Genomic DNA, 17,070 nt, shown 5'->3' with positions numbered 1-17,070 from the left:
TTAACTATCTTTTGCACGTGTTGTTCTTGGCCTCCCTAACCAACAACCCTGGAGTAAGCAGCATGATTTGAAAGAGCAAGTGGAATTCAGGGCGTCTTAACCTGTGTGCGAATAACCCGCACCCTCTCGTTGCCAGAACCCCGTCACTATCACATATTCCCAAGCAGAACAACGTCATATAGGGCGTTATCGGCGACAAAGTAACTGATGTCTTCTACACTCGAGTTAGGCGCCCGCGTTAGGGGTTCTTAGACCATTGATGTGCATTGGTACTTGAGATACTGCAAAATCTGTGGTTGAATTTGGAGTTGCTATGCTGCTAACTTCGAACAAGAAATCAGTGCACAGCGATGTCTGAGCATTGCATAAGATTGTAACGAAGCCAAGGACGACGCAGGATTGTTCGAGGAACCAAAGTTTAAGGGAGAAAACTTACGCATCTCAATTACCTTAAAGAAATCATAAACGGCGAAGAAACAGCCAGAAGCATCATGTTCATAGATGATCGTCGGCGAAACGTGTGACGCGGCGTTTTGCCGCTAAGTTTTTATGTTTCCTCGTGTACATTCTGGAACCATCAAACATGGCTAGAATCATCACCAGCCCATCTAGGCCCACTGCCGGGAAGAGGCCTCTCCCATTAATCTCCAATTATCCCAGTCCTGTGCTAACTGCGAGAAATTTATCCCCGCAAACTCCATCTCATCTGCCCGCCTAACCTTCTGCCGCCCTTTGGAACGCTTGCCTTCTCTAGGCATCCATTTTGTTACCCTTAATGATCCCCTGCCCACGTCAATTTCTTCTCCTCAATATCTACTAATATGCCCTTAACATGCGTTTGTTTCCTGACTCACTCCGCTCTTTTCTTGTTGCTTGATGTTACTCCTATCATCTTCGTTCCAATGCGCGCTGAGCCGTCGTCAATTTAAGTTGAATACTCTTAGTGAGCCAGCAAGTTTCTGCCCGGTAGGTGAGAGCCCGTAAGATGCAGCTGTCATAAACTCTCTCCTTCTGGGACAATGGTACGCTGCCATTCATTATCTGAGAATGCCTGCCGAATGAACTTCAAGCTCATTCTTACACTTCGAATTATCTCTGCCTCATGGTTGGGAAAAGGGGCCACAAAATTGGCCTAAGTAGATATATTCGCTTGCCACTTCGACTGCCTCACCACCTATCTCAAACCGCTGTGTGGTCCCTAGGTTATTGGCCATTAGTTTAGTTTTCCCCAATATTAGGTTTCAGGCCCACGATTCTACTGTGCTTGTCGAGAGCGGTAAGCATGCTTTGTAAGTCGTCTTCCGAGTTACTTAACAAGGCAACGTTATCAGCAAATCTTAGGTTACTGAGGTATTCTCCATTAACCTTTACTACCACCTGTTCCCAATCAAAAGTTCTGAATAGTTCTTGTAGACATGCTGCGAATAGCGTCGGAGAGCTTGTCTCCTCATCTGACACCCTTCCTTATAGGTATTTTACAGCTCTCCTTATGGAGGATGATGGTAGCTGTGGACCCACTCTAAATATACTCTAGTATTCTTACATAATGCTCGTCTACACCCTGTTTCCGTATTGCCTAAATGACTGCTGAGGTTTCGACCGAGTCGGATGCTTTCTCATAGCCTATCAAGGCTATATATAGGGGTTCAGTATACTCTGCGCACTTCTCTATCACCTGATTGATCGTGTGAATATGATGCATTGTTGAATACCCTTTACGAAACCCTGCTCGTTCTTTAGTTTGACTGAAACCTAGGGCGGCAGAAATTTATTTAGCAATGACCTTGGTAAGCACCTTGTGGACGACTGACAGTAAGCTGATCGGCCTGTAATTTTTCAAGTTCTTCATGCCACCTTTCTTATGGATTGGGATGGTGTTCGCGTTCTTCCAAGATTCCGGTACACTCGCGGTCATTAGGCATTGCGTGTACAGCTTTGGCAGTTTTACTAGTACAATGTGACGCCATACTTCAAGAGGTCTGTTGTTATCTGATCTGATCAAATATAAACATTCTATCTTTATACGGCAGGCAATACACTCCTCCTACAAAAGAAGATAGCATGTGCAGCATACAAAACAAGTAGAAAGAATTGCGTGCCCTCGCTCTAAGAAAAGAAACATTACACAACATATCACATTACATGTAAGATACCGGAACATAACACAAGTAAACGAACCAGAGGACATAGTTCGCTGCACTACCCCTTTTAAAGTGTTGATATTTTTAATTGATTTTAGGGTTTAACTCGCCGACGCGACGCAACGATGAGGCGCGCCGTAGTGGAGGGCTTCAGAATAATTTTGACCACCACCTGGGGATCTTTAACGTGCGCCGAAATCTCGTACACACGGGTGTTTTTGCTTTTCGCCTCCAGCAGAAAAGCTTCCGCCGCGGCCAGGAATCTAACCCGCGACCTCGTGCCCTTTAAAAGTGTTACACGATGCTAAGAATAAAACGGTAGAGAAACATAAAAGGTTCATCATATTGCGTAGGAAGGCTTGAGGCAATACACGTGCACGTCTTAGAGTCGCGTGCGTCGTCCTGATGTGCCGGGGGCACCTCTCGGGGACCACAATGTAGGTAAGTTGGCCAACGCTGCGCTTAATTCTGTACGGTCCTAATAACCATTGCAAAGGATTCTTGCTGAGTCGGCGTCGCTGAATCGGGGTCGAAAGCTGCAGAAGGTCACCTGGGTACCACTCGGATTCTCGGCGTCGGAGGTTGTAGCGTCCGTACCCAGCAGCTGAGGGTCCGTTGTGCCTTCGTTTGGGAGAGGTACGCCATCGTTCTTAGTTAATCCGTGTTGCTGTAGCGTAAGATTGCTTGCATAACCTCCGAGTGAAGACGATACCAGAGTTCTTGATATGGACTTCAAGGGCTTGATGAATGACGAATTTGGCGACTTTGTGTGCAGGGAAAAATCAGATGTATGCACTTAAGGATAAGCAAGGCAATGTCATCACAAATAGGGATAAAATAGTCACAGTGGCCGAGGAGTTCTATAGGGATCTGTACAGTAGCCGGGACATACAGGATAATGCCGAACGAGACAGTAGTTCAGAGGAGATAGACATCCCACCAGTAACGACCGAAGAAGTAAGGAAGGCTTTGAAAGAAATGAAAGGGGGCAAAGCACCTGGTGAGGATCAGATAACAGCAGACCTCTTGAAGGATGGCGGAGAAATTGTACTTGAAAAACTGGCAAAGCTGTATACGCAATGCCTAATGACTGCGATGGTACCGGAATCTTGGAAGAACACGAACATCATCCTAATCCATAAGAAAGGCGACATGAAGGACTTAAAAAATTATAGGCCGATCAGCTTACCGTCAGTCGTCTACAAGGTATTTACCAAGGTAATCGCTAACCCAATCTCTGCAACCTTAGATTTCAGTCAACCTAAAGAACAAGCAGGGTTCCGTAAAGGTAATTCAACAATGGACCATATTCACACGATCAATCAGGTGATAGAAAAGTGCGCTGAGTATACTGAACCCCTATACATAGCCTTCATAGATTATGAGAAAGCATTTGACTCGGTCGAAACCCTAGCAGTCATTCAGGCATTAAGGAACCAGGGGGTAGACGAGCATTATGTAAGAATACTAGAGGATATCTACAATGGGTCTACAGCTACCATCATCCTCCATAGGGAGAGCAGTAAAATACCCATAAGGAAGGGTGTCAGACAAGGAGACACAATCTCTCCAATGTTATTCACCGCATGCTTACAAGAAGTATTCAGAACGTTGGATTGGGAACAGGTGGGAGTAAGGGTTAATGGAGAATACCTCAGTAACCTCAGATTTGCTGATGACGTTGCCTTGCTAAGTAACTCGGGGGACGAATTGCAAAGCCTGCTTTTCGCACTGGGCGAACAGAGTAGAACTGTGGGCATGAAAATTAATATGCAGAAAACTAAAGTAATGATCAATAATCTCGGGACAGCACAGCAGTTTGAGATAGGTGGCGAGGCAGTGGAAGTGGTAAGCGAATATATCTACTTAGGCCAAGTTGTGACCCCAGATCCCAACCATGAGGCAGAGATAATTAGAAGGATCAGAATGGCGTGGGGTGCATATGGCAGACATTCTCAGATAATGAATAGCAGCCTACCATTGTCGCTGAAGAAGAAAGTGTATGATAGCTGCTTCTTACCGGTACTAACATACGGGGCAGAAACTTGGAGGCTCACTAAGAGGGTTCAACTTAAATTGAGAACGACTCAGCGGGCAATGGAGAGAAAAATGATAGGGGTAACAGTAAGGGACAAGAAGAGAGCGGAGTGGGTCAGGGAGCAAACGGGTGTTAAAGACATATTAGTAGAAATTAAGAAGAAGAAATGGACGTGGGCAGGGCATGTAATGCGAAGGCAAGATAACCGCTGGTCATTAAGGGTAACAGAGTGGATCCCTAGAGAAGGCAAGCGTTGCAGGGGGCGGCAGAAAGTTAGATGGGCAGATGAGATCAAGAAGTTTGCGGGGATAAATTGGTCACAGTTGGCACAGGACCCAGATTATTGGAGAATAATGGGAGAGGCCTTTGCCCTGCAGTGGGCGTAGATAGGCTGGTGATGATGATGATGATGATGATGATGATGATGTGCAGTACCCTTCGGAACAGCGGCAGTCATGGCGTAGCGCGTCCTGTAGTCTGTAGCTACGACACCCACTTGTTCTCCGATCGTGACGTACGCAACGGACCGAAAAAGTCGTTCTAATCGGTTGGAAGGCCCTTAGTGAGGCTGCGACCACCTGCAAAAGTTCGGCGGTTCACGTCAGCGGCTTATTGGTCATTGGAAGTCCCGGCAGCCCTGGACGTAGGGAAAGACATCCGACGTAAGACGGGGCCAGGAGTAGTTATCTTAGGTTTTTCATTGCGTGCTTGTTATGCCGAGACGTCCGCAAAACGGAATATTGCGGCACGCTTACACAATTTTGTCACGAAAGTCTCCGGAGGTGACAAAAATATATTTTATGGTTCGAAGGTCGAAGTTTTTTTACAAAAACAAAGTTTCTGAGGCTTAATTCAGGTAAGCTGCGCTTGAAATCCCTTGGTACGATGACTTTGATTCCTTAGAGGTATCAGTCATTACGGATATCTTGTGGTCGGCATGCACGCTGCTGGGCGGCTCGGTCGCTTTTCGTCACGACTCTGAAAAACGCACCTTCTTCATCGGAGCCTTTTGGTGGTAGGTTGACGTCGGTCTGAGACCAGCAGTGGGCGTCCGAATGTTTCCTGCCGGATTTATATGCGATCGTAACGTGAATTCTAGCAGGCGCAATCTCCACGGCCCGTGACGGCTGGAGAGGCCCTTCAAATCTGTGAGCCAACACAGCGTATGGTGATCTGTTATAAAACTATAGCGCTAAAACAATATAAAATGATATAAAACCTGCGAAGACCTATTTTTAACCACTCCGCTCCGAGCTTGTTTTCTTCTCTTTACTTACCAGGCAGTCCAACTTTCAAGCATTTAGGATTACGGTAGTCAATGTCGCCACAAACCTTTTTTTCGCTTCGCACGTAAATAAGCCCCTTGATTGATTTATTGCTTTATTGCTGGGTTTAACACGCCGATGCTACACAGGGAACAAGGCGCGCCTGTTACAAAATGTGATCTGGTTGGTTGGAAGACGACGACACCGAAGTGAAGACGAGCAGCGACCGCACGAGCAGCGAGGCTCGAGACATCTTCTTCATCAATCAAATAACGTGAACCACTCGACAGGCAGGAATAAAGCGGCGTCCTCTAACCCGCGCCTGCTTCCTGGTTTTCAAAAATTTGGTGCCGTGACCAGGACGAAAGGATTACACCGTTGGAGACCCCTACCGAAGAAGCAGGCCCATTGAAGAGGACACAACCGTAACGAACGGCGCATCGAATCAGCTCCCGCCAGAGCCATCTCTGCGTACCGAGCCCCATCATGGATCGTCCGAAACGGAAGCGTAATGTGCTTCGCGCCTCGACTACATGGGTCATTAGCGAGATGACGTCCATGATGGAGGTGACTCCACTACCGACCGGTGAGCTGGCTGAGCAACTTAATATGCTTAAACGGAAAGATGCTGCTTTAACCGAACTAGACAAAGAGATAGAGGACCTCATTCCCGATGACCAACTGGACGATGAACTGGCAACTGTAGAAGATTACAGGGATTCTATTGCACGCATAGTCTTCCGCGCTGAAAGTCATCTTGCCACCGCATGCCCTCTAACGACGACCAGTGCGGCACGAGCTGTAACTTCACCTGATGAAGGAATTCACTTTCGACTGCCCAAACTTGAAATCGAGTCTTTCAATGGAGAGTTTATACGATGGCCTACTTTTTGGGACCAGTTCGAGTCAGCGATACATAAACACCCACTCCTTGCCGACGTTGACAAGTACAAGTACCTACGCAGTTATATAAAGGGAAAAGCGCAAGGCGTCATTAGCGTATTAACAACGACTAACGATAGCTACCCTATAGCCATCGAACTGCTCAAGCATAGGTTTGAAGACAAAAGCCTGATAATCAACAATCACATGAGCAAATTGCTGAACCTCCCGAAAGTGACCTCCTGTGAAAACTTGAGCGACCTTCAGACGCTCCATGAATGTGTACGCACTGATGTTAGATCACTTGAAAACCTCGGAGTACACATTGAGTCCTACGGAATCATGTTGAAGACTGCGCTGTTGCAGAAGTTGCCCTATGAGGTCGTGCTCAAGTTTAACCAGTTAATGCTGACAACGCCACAAGGACAGAGAAGAGAATGGCCTCATGAAGTATCAACGTTACTCGAACTTTTGAAACTTGAAGTGCGAAGTCGGGAGATCACTTCAGTAACACTCTTAAAAAAAAGGTCGGAGCATTCACTAATGGAATACTAACAAGTTACTTGTCCCAGTATACACTAGGTACTTAGTAACTGGAGGTAGTAAATGTAGCACTTGTCAAAATTACTAACCGAAGCAGGCAATAAGCACCACTACCCCCACTAGTAAAGTCCCAGCGATAGCACTGTTTTGAGCTACATGCGTTTACTAACTGGCCATGCACAACCTAGTCATAAGCACGACCTTAATCTAGTGCTACCACTTCCTACACTCAGTTAATTTACTAACCATGCAGTTGTTAGTGCCAGAGCCTACGTACAAAACTGCGGGGTAGTAAGGTTCGTAAGGAGTTAGTAAATACGGCCGTTACTACCTTTTTACGACCTTTTTTATTAAGAGTGAATGACTGGTTCAGATACGCCTACCACAACAGAATCACACCGGAAACACGTCAACGACAACATAGAAGGCTCTTCTGCCACGCTAACGGTGAAGGTATCCCGCCATAAATGTCTTCTCTGTGAATCCAACGACCACCTCACAGATGATTGCCGGGTTGAACTCTCATTAGACTGAAAGAAAGAGAAATTGCGAAAGCAGGGATGTTGCTTTCGCTGCGCGAGGCCCTTTCACCGCGCTAGGAATTGCAAGAATGCAAAAAGCCTCTCATGTCGGAATTGCAAAGGACACCACATACTTCATTGTGCGATCCAAACTGAAAACGACCAACACCAAGAAAACTGACGACTATGTCCACATCGACGGCTATGTCCCAGGAAACGGCTTTTGCGTGGACAGTGCCTGGAGAAGCGAAATTAACCTCACCAAGCATACAATCAAAAGCAGTGACATACTCGCACGTAACAAATGAAGAGCCAGTGTTTGAGCACAAAAAGGCCTCCTTGGAGGTGGACCTACCACGAGCTACCTACCAGAAAGAATCTTCCAAAGAAAGTTCACGGGTCTTAAAAGTCCTCGTCGAAACCGAAGCAGAAGCTGATACGAAAGAAACCGCCGAATGTTTATTCTCGACTTCAGCGCCTGAAGCTTCATCCGCCGAGACACTTTATGAGCGTTGGAAGCACGGAGAGCACCTTCTGGAGAGACCATAGAAATTAGGGCGGCGAAACAAATACCTGCACGCGTTGCGCCCTGCGCACACGACTCCAAGGAAGTCTCTAGTTTTTCTCGACTACGGACGCACCAGTCAATCGCCAATCTATTGCCAGGTTCAAGATATTAGCCACCTGAAGCCAACCAGATCCATATTTTTGCGCCGGCCCGGAGCCTGTTACAAAATGTGATCTGGTTGGTTGGAAGACGACGACACCGAAGTGAAGACGAGCAGCGACCGCACGAGCAGCGAGGCTCGAGACATCTTCATCAATCGAATAACGTGAACCACTCCACAGTCAGCAAAAAAGCGGCGTCCTCTAACCCGCGCCTGCTTCCTGGTTTTCAACAGCGCCGCAGTAATTTTCACCACCTGGGGATCTGTGACGTGCGCCGAAATTTCTAACACAGGGGTGTTTTGGCTTTCTGGATGCATAGAACGAGAATTTAGTTTGTTAGTTTGTAGACTCTCTCAACCTTAGTAAAAGCTATGCAGTCAAAGTAGCTTTACCTATGCGCACATGCGATGCTTCTCTGACTTCCCTTAACTGGAGCTGTCAGCTGGATATGACTGTGCGACTGGTACGCTAGAAGAAACTTTAATGCCAATGAAAGCCTGGAGAAGAGTCTGCGAAGATAATATAGGCACCAAAAAATTAAAAACCACCAAAACGTTTCTCATAATGTGCCTAACAAAGCCATTGTAGCGCTGGGTGAACTAGCGCAGTGGTCAGCAGCACGACCACACATTTTGGCGACAATTTCTACTGCCTAAGGAATGCAGTCGTTAGAGATAAGATATTCGTGTGAATTTGGGGTCTCTTACTGAACAAGCGTTACTCAAAAGTGGTCATGAAAGCTGCTGGAAATGCTGAAACTAAAAAAATAAAAAATGCGATACGAAATATATTTCGTACTTTCAATTTTGACTGTGCTGCTACTGTGGCTGAGAGGTCTAAAGTATTTGGTCCAGTGTGTAGCAATTCTGGAGTTGGAATCTTCAGTACTCCTAGTTTTTTTGAAGTTGATTTTTCGTACTTGGGTAATGTCTTTGAAACTGAATTCCCAATTCTACGCTGCAACCTTTTTTGCACCACGAGCGAGTTGGCAGTCGGCGTGTAGACTGAAACTGACGCGCTGGCGAGTTCTCGTTGGCATGGGGCTGACATAAGCAATGACTGCTGGACGGCACAATATCGAATCATCGGACCGTAGGCCTGGTGCAAACCTATATGTTACAACACGTGAACGAGCCAGGCAAGTTGTAAGGTTGGGGCCGTAGTCTATAGCATTTGAGCGTCTACCATGATTTGAAAAGCATTTAACCACTTCGTAAGCCTCGGCTAGTGCACTTTAAGGTTATAACCGATGCTGGCAGGTTTATCTTACGGTTTCTAAAGCCGACAACATAGCAGAATCACGGTATGCTGATTGTTGAAATCTCGAGAATGCCCAACCAACGATAACATTCGATGCCAAGCATGTTGTTGCATAGAACCGAAATATAACTGGTCTAAATTACTGTTTTAGGGATCGTCCATTCATACCGCATCTCGATTACCCGTCACTGCTATAGCAGGTGCGGCCGCCGAAAATGTCGCATGGAATATTTGTGTTTCACGATTTAAAAATAAATGCTCCTTTATCGGCCGCATAAGCGATGAAAGGGGACTTCTTTTGAGCCAGTCTATGCTATGCAAGCTAAAACAGAACGGTGACAAATTGACTTCAGTGTCTATTTAGGCGAATGGTTTGCATATCGTTCTATTTGTGTATCTTGGAGTTGCTTATGTGTATCTTGGAGTTGCTTATCGTCGTATCAATAACCTTTTTATAGATGAGGCAACCGAAAATAAATTTGTGTGGTATTTGCTGTGCTCGTGAAAGTAAAAACGGAACTATTTATTATTCTGTTCGGAATCGGCCAAAGAACTTTCCCTGTGGCAGGTAAGTGCGAGTCCTTCTTTCATCCTGGAGACAACAATTTTTCTGTGAAGTAACGAAGGGGTGCTGCGCTAAGAAGCAAATTGGATGTAAAATTTCAGCCTCAAAACCGCACATCGGGGCGCCGTTTGAATTCGTTTATTCTAGTTACGGTGCTATACCTGCCTCATGACGTCGAAGAATTAGAAGTCCGTTATACCACATGTCAGAAACGGTAAATGGTCAATAGAGTAATAGCAGTGTGCCATCGATAGAACATAGTATATACAATAAAATTGCAGTGGTGTAAATGCAGAAAATGAAACTAACTACTCATAAAAAACTAGTGGCAAACTTAAGATGGCCGCAGGAAAGCACGGTCAGCAGTTCATAAGGAGTATAAACAATGATCTCTAAAACATTTTTCTGTCACTGAATCACAGTGATGGCTCAGTTAATCAGACACTGTCAGATTTAGTTGAAAAAAATACGACTCGATTTTTTAACTCAGTTGGGCTCCGTGCTCTCCTGATAAAGGTCAGCGTGGTGATTGTCTTGTGTGGTAACAGCAATCGAATTGACCTCTAAAACACCCGCACATATTGCTGTTTCCTGCCAAACTATGCTCTGAGTCACGGTAAATAAATAACTTACCCGTTTGGCCCTCGTAAAAATGCCGCAGGTTAAAATAAAGTGGAATATGGCAGAGCTAGCTCAACTAATGTAGAGTATGTTGCACCGTTTGGGGTATGGTCGCGGCAGCGTATTCGCTGCGGTGGGGGAAGCCCTAGTCAGGTAACATAACATCAGCAAATTTCGCCGTTAATGTTATGGAAAGATCTGACTCAGATTGGTTGTATATGTGTGCAAGAAAGCATTATTTGGGTTATTTGAGCCAGTAAGCACGTAGAAATTGCTATTGCTTGTTGTTTGTAACATGGATGCATAGGCGTAAATTCTTGTTTTTCAATATGATCGGTCTTGGCATTGGTGGTGCTGTTCCATTTTGCGAAGCTCCTGAGTTTACACTATCGACACACAGAGGGGTTGGGTTCAGTTTCGTATTTCAGGGGACTGCCAGAATGAAATGTGCGTTGCACTTGCCCTTGCTACGCTCTACTCCGATTGGCTGGTTATGGAATTGTACCTATAAATCCAGGGTACCGCCTATCTACATAGCCCCGGGGTCTCAACGGCTCACTTTGCGAAGAGGGAAGTTGAAATAATTTGCATGTTGTTATGCGACTGTGTGTAGAGTGGTTCCAAAAACTTGGAAATATGAACGTTGTTCCGACTTACACTAACAATATTTCGACCAAACAATCAAGGATAGTTCATGGGGAATTCAGCAGTAATCTCGTGACACCGGCGTACATAGCGCGGCTAGCTGATTGCGGAAGCTTTTAGGTCGGTCAAGGCATCAGAATCTGCATGGGGAAGTGGCCAGAACAGAGCCACCTTTTAGGCTGTTTTCCTAATCCTCTTCCAAATCGCCCACTAGATGTAAAAACGACACCGCGGGTTCGAGCCATAGAAGCCACATGTTGCGACCCGCTCTCCACATGCGCGTTCCATCACACTGAAGGGAGGCGGTATAGTCTACCTAAAGATATTTATTATCTTGAGTGGGGGCGCCTAACTTTGATTAGTAGAACAAGGACGAGAAAGACTACAAAGCAGGACGAATACGCTTCGTCCTGTTTTGTAGTCTTTCTCGTCCTTGTTATACTCGTCAAAGTTTAAACGCCCCCCACTCAAGCTATGCAGCACCAACTAGCCCCTACAGATGCTCTGTTAACATACTTATTATGTCTATTCTGATCTCTGAAGAACTAGTCCGCCACGTGAATCTTGAGCGAATGGCTGCACCTGTCGGCAGTATATACCTTAAAATTAGAAAAACAATTAGGCACGCTACATTATTGATGTATTTTTTCTTGAGGAAGCACGACAAAAATAAAGGCATGTGTAATATTTCGTGGAACCTTATTACAATACTAAGTTTGTGGGCTTTTATGGAAGCAATTAATTTAAAAATGCTGCGGACATACAGGGCCATACGGCGACATTATGTGGACATAGTACATCAACGATAGTGGATCTTCGACATGACATCAATATTTTGATGAGGGTGTGTATTTATTGGTGGGGAATATGGATCATGGATCTGTTATTGCTGTATCATTCGGAAGGTTTTGGGGTGATTACTGCGGTAAATGGTTTGTTTCTGTGCCCTGAGCCACACTTTTTTAATGTTCGTATCTCCTCTTCATACGTCCCTTGGCAGTATATATCATACTGGCATTCAAGTACACACAAACTATGCTTTGTTGCGAGGCGCGCACACACTTGTGCTAATTTACCTGCTGAGGTCAGCGTGTTGCCATATGAATGAGCCTCTCCCTGTGTGGCTCGTGCAGCGAGTGCTCACCATGTTACAATACACACGGCCTCTGTGGTTGCCTCGGGAGAAAGCCATAACAGCGCCAGTTTGACAGGGGCGCAGCAGTAACGATGAGACATTAAAGGTGTGGAAAATAAATGACTTTCAACGGGAATGACAGGAGCACGTAAAAGCATGGCGGATAGCCGTTAGTTCTGCACACCACATCGCGTATCTGCAACGGTGCTAATTCTGATTAAAAATGCACTACTAGGAGTAATCATGCCTTGGTGTACTTGTGGTACGAAGATCGACTATGTAGCAAATAAATACCTTAGTGTACATGCGGCACGAAGACTAACAATGGAGTAATTAGGTGCACACTCATAAATACTATAGAGAAATCTGAAGGGTCAATGCACAAGACAGCAGGTTTAAAATTTATGTAATAAATCCGTCATCAATCGATATAATAGAAGAACAATTTTATCAATTGTTTTTTGTTATTGAATATAGAAAGTAACTTTACCTTAATCATTGTTTCTGTATTTTCAGAAATGCCAGAAAAGGAGAGAAGGTACCTGGAACAACCAAATAAACATCCTTGCAAAAACTGCGTAGTCTTTTGCGCTGAATAACAGGATGAATGAAACAAATTTGTCGACCCCTTTTTATGTCAGCATTCAGTTTTACACAACAGCGGGAAACCCCTATGTGCGGTGGTGGATTCTGTGAAGAAAGCCAATCTTTTGCTGAATAAAACCTCACCTCTGCGCTTTCAAATTGAAGCGCGCATTGTGCATTGAAAAACAGTGAAGTACGGATTTTTAGTAACCGGTAGCTGATTAGGCCCCAGTAAATTGTAGGGGCAGTATCATTTGCCGTAACAAAGAGACGAATTTCATCTTACAGTAAGAAACCAGATATCTTGTGTTTTCAACTGCATGCGCAAGAAATTTGTTTTAGTGGCTTTAGTGCACCTTCTGTAAAATACACTAAAAACATGCTGCTTGAATAAACGAATACTGCTTCAAGTGACATGGGGTTCCTGTAAAAATTTTCTGAATTGCCTGCGTGTTTAAAAGCCATTGTGTTACTTTTTGATATATAATCTACACACAAAGGCTTGGGTCCCATTTAACATAACAGCTTTAATAATGTATGGTAGGAGGATAACTAGTTCAGTGAGAAGAAAGGGGTCAATATACACTTAGCTGCAGCACAGTATGAGGCCTTCAATTCACAAGTTTAGGCTTGTGGTCAGACGGTGCTAGCTGAGAAGTGACGCCACAATTTGCTTCCTTTGACTTGTAGGCATGCACTTAAGATGAAATCAGTCGCGAAGTCACCGCCGTACTGAGACGGCCGCATGCCGAAGAGGAGATGATGCCGCCCCTCAATACTTACTGGAGAGCCGTATATCCGCTCATTCAAGACGGGGGCGTCCAAACGATAGCAAATTGTTTGCTTTGTTTACTCCTTCCGCCACGTGGGCGCCTGCATGGCGACACGGGCAGTGAACAAACAGTGGTAGGGTGCGCCGAGGCGCAAGTTGGGTCAAACGGGTTAATGAGTCATCGAAGCCTTCGCTTTCCGTACAGAGCCCCCTTTCCTAGCTTTCGGTTAGCTTCCGCCATCAGGTCCAGGAAACATTCTGCGTATGTGGCCAGGCGAAGCTGTACGCTTGTGTGTTCCCACGCCGCGCAGCTGTCAGTCAAATAAAGCACCTTAATACTCCTTAAGTTGCCGCCACTACCGACAATATATATGACGCCCGCAATATACCGTCTTCGAGCTCTGCAGCAACGAAGACCGCGCTCCAGTTGTTGAAATAAAAACGGGTCCGCAGAGAATCCGCCGGCGGAGTCGACGCTATCTTTTTCTGTACGTGCTGTCACTTTTAGTACTGTGCTTTGAATACGAGCGCCCTGACCATAGACGACAATCCACTTCCTAAACATAACGGATGCGATGAATAAAAGTAGCACGAAGGTCAGGCAGAAAGCTTCGTATTATTTGGTTTCGAAGCCGTGTGGCAATATTTTGTTCGTTCTGGTGGTCTCGTTTTCAACAAGCGTCTCTTATATATGTGAAAATGTTTGGCGTCGCGCAGTTTTCTGTCTCTCTCCGCAATCACAAATCAGTAACCGTTTCGAATAATTGGTTTCAGTTGGTACGACCACTGTGTCAGGAAGATTGATTCGGTGGTCTCTGTCTCGGGAAAGTTCGTCTACCAGTTTGCGATCTCTTGCGAAATTGCTGAGGTCATTATTGTGCTGTCGCAGTCTTTCTTTGAGGTTTTTCGTTTCGTCGATGTACCTCGCGTCTCAGTTATCTCTGTGATGTTTGTATACAGTGCCTATGATATTTGTATACGGTGCGTACCTTGGTGGACCTTCTTTAGCAATAGGTAGAGAACATGTGTTCGTATGCTTGTAAGCCACTCGAATGCCTTTTTTTCTGAGAATACGGGCAATGGTTTCGGTAGAGCGTCGGACATATGGAAGATGGATGTGTTTCTGTTGTTGAGGTGATTGGGAGGGCGGACGCTGCGTTTCTCCAAGAGTGTTGCTGGGCTTTTGCAATTGCAGTGCTTTCCGAATAAAGGTTCTTGGGTAGCTGTTCTTGGCGAGTACTTTGGGTATCTTTTGTTTTTAGTTTGTTTAAATGGCACGCCACTACTTGTCCTTGTGCCTCAATTCTCTTGCGTTAATGGCCGACTGGACGAAATGCAGGTGAGAGCGGGGGCCTTTGCCCCCCTCCCCGTGCCTACGTGCCTGAGCTCGGTGACTGCGCTGAATGCCGCGCCGGTGAGTCGCGCCACCGGTTTTTTATACCTCCTTGGGTCCGTTTCAGCTGCGAGAAGTTGAAATACTTCCAATCAGGACTTTCTGCTGTCCGCAGTTTGTATTAAACGAATGGACGTGCAGGGGCTGCCGAAGAGGCAGAAGGGAGGGCGCCTCCCTTGTGGCCTTAATGTCCAACGAGACGGAACGTCCACCCATTCGGAAGGTAGAAACTTTAACGTGATCGGCGGGACGAAAGATCTACCAAGAAAAAGGATTCAATCGAGCCTCAATGTCCACAGAGATGAAAGATCCACCGAGACGGAAGGTCCAACCTGGCCTGAATGTTCACCACGACGAAAGATCCACCGAGACAGAACATCTAATCGACACTGATTGTCCATCGAGATGAAAGATCCACCGAGACGAAAGGTCTAACACTAAGACATTGGGCTTAGCGGGCTTAATCAGATCAAGCGGATAGCGACGGGTTTTCATCAGTGGTGTAAAATGTTTACGCCATCAAATTTAACTGACTGTTTTGAATATTTTGTTAGTCTTATGCATGCAGGACTCACTTTTGCGTCTGGGTAACCAGTTTCACGTGAGCGTATTTCTAATTAAGCAATATTGTTTGTCACTGAAACCAACAACAAAGTTTCGTTTTTAGTACTGCAATTCATCAGGGTCTGATTGGTTGGGATCCTCACACACAACGTGGTCGCATCAATAAATACACGTGTAGATTGGCGTCGGAAAAATATATTTTATATACCCGTAGGCTAGACAATGAAACTTCATCCACTTGTAATTTTTTATTATCAACGCATGGTCTATCTGATTGAGTTTACCGGCACCCTACTAAAAGTTGGTTCAAGTTAAGCTACAAGGCAATAAACGTTCAGACAACAGCAGCTCCGGAGATAGCAAAATGCATAATTGAACCGGTGCAGCATCGACAACCAGCCCGGCCACTCTGTCGCTCCGTCGTTTGAAATAAAGCGGCTCATTGTTGTACAGTTGTATATTACATGGGCGCAGGCGAAAAGTTATGCGAGGATGGCAAACATTTTTAAAGTATGAAATTAGAAATATCCGAGTAAAAGATTCTGTGAGTCTCTGCGGACAGCCGTGGGAGAAGGAGGGGATAGGCACCACGTTATGACGCCTAATTTATTTGAACGTGCGCAACAGTCGAGCTAAATAGATGTTTTCTTTTTCCTACTTTATCGTAATGCTGCCTTGATTTGACTTGATAGAAAAAGTGACTGTCGTTGCCAGCAATCAAGCAAAAAAATCTTGTTCGCTAGCCCAGTAGCTTATTAATACACTGAGCTGCTATATTCTACAGATAAAATGGTTTCAAATGATATCGCATAAATGAATTTCTAATATCATTGTTCGGAAAGACTGCAATACCATTACACTACTCTGTCAAATTTATGGAAATAAAGCGTCAAAAATCGTACAGCACCCAATGCCCCACCGAGATAAATAATCCAACGAGACGAAAGTTCCAACAGTTGATCTTTCGTCTCCTTGTTCTTGTGCCCGGGCAATCTTTTTCCTCTGTTTGTTTTGGGAAAGTTTCTTTGGGACAATAAGGCCTCGCACCCACCTCCCCCCGAAAAAAACATTATGGCTACTTGCCCGTGAGAGGCCCCGGCATAACCACCTGAACTTCACCGCTGGAAGCATGGAAACTAATACCAGCGGTTCATGAACTTTATTGTGCCTAGGGAACAAGTCAGTTCAAATTGGTTGATGCTGAATGCCGTACTTTTGCAATAATGATAGCCTATCCAAGGCGTGTTGCTATTTAGAAGGGTGCTGTTACTCTTACACCTTTAGTTAGGCCGAAAAATACTGTAGTCGTTAAGAAGTGCCATTATGCACGGTTTTGTACCTCGAAGCCAGGTGCGTGCAGTAGAGCAATCACGACTGAGCGGGCGCGGCCTGGAATATATCTATTTTTATTTTATTTAACAAATGCTGCTGGCCAATAACCCTAGCAAGAAGGATATAAACATCATAAAAG

General features: G+C 45.3%; 1 long non-coding RNA gene across 2 annotated transcripts in view; it reads left to right on the top strand.

Moving 5' to 3' along the window:
- The window catches only part of LOC144141424 (uncharacterized), a 38,686-nt gene extending 25,437 nt beyond the window's left edge, over window positions 1–13,249 (top strand). The window contains exons 4-5 of one of the 2 annotated variants that reach the window (XR_013316594.1): window positions 9,778–9,887; window positions 12,802–13,249. This is a non-coding gene — a long non-coding RNA (uncharacterized LOC144141424). The remainder of the gene's footprint in view (window positions 1–9,777; window positions 9,888–12,801) is intronic. The other variant, XR_013316593.1, reaches the window with a different exon arrangement.
- The last annotated feature ends 3,821 nt before the right edge of the window (window positions 13,250–17,070 follow it).

The sequence above is a fragment of the Haemaphysalis longicornis genome, unplaced genomic scaffold (assembly GCF_048455015.1).
Source record: "Haemaphysalis longicornis isolate Haplotype H1 unplaced genomic scaffold, Haemaphysalis longicornis Haplotype H1 scaffold_6, whole genome shotgun sequence".
Classification (NCBI taxonomy): Eukaryota; Metazoa; Arthropoda; class Arachnida; order Ixodida; family Ixodidae; genus Haemaphysalis; species Haemaphysalis longicornis.
This window is presented reverse-complemented; position numbering and strand designations above follow the sequence as displayed.